Here is a 4667-nt window from a genome sequence, read left to right as displayed (position 1 = left end):
AGTGGGAGGAAATGGCGTGCAGGAGCCCAGCACGGAGCACATATCCAGTTCACATGCATCTTCAGGACACGCGCGAGGCTGTCTCTTTTTCCCGGTGATTCCCAGACTTGTGTAGCTTATAGACTGCAAAGATCTCAGAATGTATTTCAATGAGCCTAAGTTTGCCAACTTTTTATTTTGCTAAAGTAGGACAGTATAAAAAAAAAAGCAAAAAAACACAACTCACCTCCATATATTTTCACTAACTCTCACAAAAGAATATTTGAAAACAAAAAGTAACAAGGACATGGTTTACGAGTGAGACGTGGAATACGTTTGGTGTTACAGAAACCTCTCTGTATCGTTCCTGTTTCTCTAACCTCACCAGGGATGCGTGAAAACTCGGTTCACAGATCAGCGTTTGGGAGCTGTCCCCTTCCACGGCTCAGGCTCAGAAGGGTTTTCCAGATTAGGGTTTCCTGCTGTGGACATGGCACCCTGAGGTGGGGAGGAGGAGAGGTGAGTATGAGGGAGCAGCTCATCTTCTGGTATGAAGTTTAAAGAAGCACTGAAGTGTGATTGCCTAGTCCGGGGACCTTGGCACAAGGAGAGACACCAGCAGGTGGGAGAAGTGGTTGTTATGATACAAAGTATGCGGGGAGGGTGGGGCAGAACATTTCATGTCTGAGTTCCAAGTAAAATAATGGCTGTATCTGCATTTTGGGTCTAAAAAAAAAAAAAAAAAAACCACAAACAGATGCAAGTAAACAATGAAAACTTACCGAGTCTGGTGGCTGAAATGTGCTTGGACTCACGATGATTTCACTCTGACCCTGTTCCAAATCACTTGTGGGTTTTCTGACAGCCCCCCCCCCCCGCCTCCAGAATACTTTAGGGTTGAAGCATTCCATATCTGGTCGAAGTGCAGAGGTGAATGGTTTTTGAGAAGTTTGAGTTAACTCGGCTCAGCTGGTTTTGCTTAGGGGCGTGTGGAAAAATCCTTGTTCCTTTTCCTAAGAGAAAAAAAATCATACACACACACAGACACAGATATGCATATCATTCGGGGGTCTTTTTAAAGTTGGGTAAGCTTGGGCGCCTGGGTGGCTCAGTGGGTTAAAGCCTCTGCCTTCAGCTCAGGTCATGATCTCGGGATCCTGGGATCGAGCCCCCCATCAGGCTCTCTGCTCAGCATGGAGCCTGCTTCCCCCTCTCTCTCTGCCTGCCTCTCTGCCTACTTATGATCTCTGTCTGTCAAATAAATAAATAAAATCTTAAAAATACCAAAAAAGTCGGGTTAGCTCATACGCAGGTAAAAACCAGATAGAAAAACCTTAGCAGACAACATCTGAACTTCAATGACTGACTGATGTCTGGAAGCAGGGGCGGAGCAGGCCCACGACGTCTCTGTGTCCACGAGGGAGCACACTGCCCTGTACTTGGGGCTGCTTCTGACCCCCCCCCCCCAGTACTGCTGACTTTGCAGAATGAAGATCGAGGCCACTTACTATGTGCTGGGTGCTCTGCGGGGCGCCTGGTTTGGATCATCTCCTTCAACCCTCACACAACCCTCTGAGCTAAGCATTTTAGAAGGCCCATTTTCCAGATGAGAAAACGGAGGCTTACATAGCTGTAGGCAAAGTTGTTCAAAGTTGCAGCAGAGCGGATGAGTGGCAGAGCTGGGATAGAAACGCAGGCCCTCCCCACTGGTGTTTCAGCCACGAGAATGGTTAGCTCCTAAAGTCTTTGGTCTGGCGTGAGTGGGAAGAAATGAACTTGAACTGTGCCTTCTGAGATAGCATTTGAGCAAGGAGGCATCGTCCCACCACATACGCGCACACGTACTCTTTAAACTCTCCAAAGAACTCCGAAAGCACATAGCATTTCTCCCCTTCCTTTGAGAAGGCAACCTCGGAAACTCTCTGGATAACTTAGCGGTATTAGCAAAAGCCTTATGCTTTTTTGACCCAGAAACGGCCCCACTCGGAACTGGTCCTGGAACCAATATGCTCCAGGTTTCTCCAGCCTGTGGGTACAAAGTGGGCGGCTCAAGTGTCGCCTCCTCCAGTGGTGGGGGGGTGCTGACCAGCCCTACTGACGTGTCTCCCCCGTTCTCCTCACCCCTCCGCATCTTCCTCCAAAGCACCCACCTCTGGGTGAAATGACAGCACAGAGCTGTCACGGAAGGGGCGTCCTGTGATAGCTGGGATTTTTCTGTTTTGCCCCTGCTTAATCCCCAGTGACTAATAGAGCCTCTGACTCACTGAAGGCCGCCACAAAGGTTCACGCAGGAGTGAGTGAGCTCGGTTGCATAAATATCTCAGATCTCAAAATTCTGCTTGTCGGGGAGCAGATCTGGGCTCTTACAAATGTCCCAGTCTCCCACTCTGCTAAGACTCCCCTTCCCATCTCCATAAGTTGGTCCTAGACATCGCTTACCATCCGGCACTTAGGTGGAAGGGGACCCTCAGTCGTGTCCCTAAGACCAGAGTCTCAGATCCTGGTCTCTCTGACGGCCTCTGAGAGCCACTTCTGCCGCATCACCTGGACCTGCTGTCCCCCCGGAGCCCCTGGTGCTGTCTCCTCTTTGAGATATCACGTTGCTGCTGTTTGTGGCAGGATCAGAGAGAGGCTCACTCCTCAGCCGGCAGCCCACCCTAAGTGGCCCTATGCAAACAAACCTCTGTCCATTTGCACCGGCAGTGAGGCACTCACATTTTTGCCAAGTTTTTTCGGGGGTGTTCTGCGGCAGAGTTGCGGGGGTCCCGACACTCTACAGCCCTTCTCCTGCGCCCCAGCAAGCGGACGTGGCACAAGCATCTCCAGCCTCCATCTCCAGCCTCCCGGGCTTGCCGACTGCAGGGGGAGCCTCCTCCTCTCTAAGCCCAGCCCCCGCAGCTGACTCCTTCAGCCTGTGAGATCCCTTCTGTCATCCAGCAGGAAGTCAGGCAGTGAGAAGGGCCCAGGGCAGGATCAGAATTAGAGTCTGTGGTTGGTGAAGGGGGTGAGAAGAGAGGCAGAGGCCCCACCCCCTGCCCTGAGAAGGCCCGCCCCAGGGCAGGGGCCTCCCTCCCTGCCTATTCCTTTCAAGGCAGGGTTTTTTTCCAGCAATCCGGACTCAGTTTTGTTGTTTTCTTTAAATCGACTTTATTGAGGTGTAATTTCCATACTGTAAAATGCACCCATTTTAAGCGCACCCTTCAGAGTTCTGACATACATATAAACCTGATAACCCGGATCTAGAAAATTTCCACACCCTAAAAAGTTCTCTTGAGGGAACCTCCTACACTGTTGGTAGGAATGCAAGCTGGTGCAGCCACTCTGGAAAACAGCATGGAGGTTCCTCAAAATGTTGAACATAGAGCTACCCAGTGACCTAGCAATCACACTACTGGGTATTTACCCCAAAGATACAAATGTGGTGATCTGAAGGGGCACATGCACCTGAATGTTTATAACAGCAACGTCCACAATAGCCAAACTATGGAAAGAGCCTAGATGTCCATCAACAGATGAATGGATAAAAAAAGATGTGGTGTATAAATACACAATGGAATACTATGCAGCCATCAAAAATCCAAAAATCTTGCCATTTGCAACAACGTGAATGGCACTAGAGGCTATTATGCTAAGTGAAATAAGTCAATCAGAGAAAGACAATTATCATATGATCTCACTGATATGAAGAATTTGAGAAATAAGACAGAGGATCATAGGGAAAGGGAGGGGAAAAATGAAACAAGATGAAACCAGAGAGGGAGACAAACCATAAGAAACTCTTAATCTCAGGAAACAAACCGAGGGATGTTGGAGGGGAGGGGGCAGCAGGCATGGGGTGGTTGGGGATGGACATTGGGGTATGTACTATGGTGAGTGCTGTGAACTGTGTAAGACTGATGATTCACAGATCTGTACCCCTGAAACAAATAATACATTATATGTTAATAGTAAAAAAAAAAAAATTCCTTTGAGATTGCAGCCAATCTCCCCCACCCATCCCACCCTGCCCCAAGTACTAGTTAGTTTTCTATCCGGTTAGTTTTACCTGTTCTAGATTTTCATACAAATGGAACCATATTGGGTGTACTCTTTTTCTGACTGGTTTCTTTTACTTAGGATATTTTTGAGATGCTTGTACATTGTTATACACATCAATAGGTCATTTCTTTCCATGGCTCAGTGATATTTCATGGTCTGGATTTACCACGGTTTGTTTATACATCCACCTGTTGATGGACACTGGGACTGACCCAGTTTGGGGCTTTTGTAGATAAAACTGTTATGAATTTTTGGTACTAATATTTTTGGTAGACATGCTTTTTTTTTCTGCACCTGGAATTGCTAGTCATACAGACAATGAACATTTAACTTAATAGAAACTGCCTATTTTCCAAAGTGGCAACATAGGGAGGTTTGGTCAAAATCCTTTCACTGGCTTTATATAAGCCTTTATATAGGCTTTCTTATATAAAGAAAGCCTTTTTTAAAAAATATAGGTTCTGCCTTTTTTTAAATAATTCAAATGAAATCATCCAACAAATACACCCATTTATAAATTTTCAAGGATGTTCATTGCAGTCTTGTTTAGGAATTGTTTTTAAAAAATCCTGGAAATGATCCAAGTGTCAAAAACTAGCAGACCGCCGATTCTAGGACTGGGGCAGGAAATATACAAGTATCCTTGGTAA

General features: G+C 46.9%; 1 long non-coding RNA gene across 2 annotated transcripts; it reads right to left on the bottom strand.

The window, feature by feature from the left end:
* Positions 1-308: 308 nt before the first annotated feature.
* On the bottom strand, positions 309-2932 carry LOC131811897 (uncharacterized). Of its 2 annotated transcripts, none has more exons than XR_009346158.1 (3): positions 2419-2932; positions 762-992; positions 309-477 (listed from the first exon to the last, which is right to left on the bottom strand). It is a non-coding gene; the product is annotated as an uncharacterized LOC131811897 (long non-coding RNA). The 2 variants fall into 2 exon arrangements; XR_009346159.1 differs by having other exon boundaries at positions 2695-2932.
* Between the last annotated feature and the right edge of the window lie 1735 nt (positions 2933-4667).

The sequence above is a fragment of the Mustela lutreola genome, chromosome 1, assembly GCF_030435805.1.
Source record: "Mustela lutreola isolate mMusLut2 chromosome 1, mMusLut2.pri, whole genome shotgun sequence".
Classification (NCBI taxonomy): Eukaryota; Metazoa; Chordata; class Mammalia; order Carnivora; family Mustelidae; genus Mustela; species Mustela lutreola.
The sequence above is the reverse complement of the archived record's forward strand: the minus strand, read 5'-3'. Positions and strand labels throughout refer to the sequence as shown.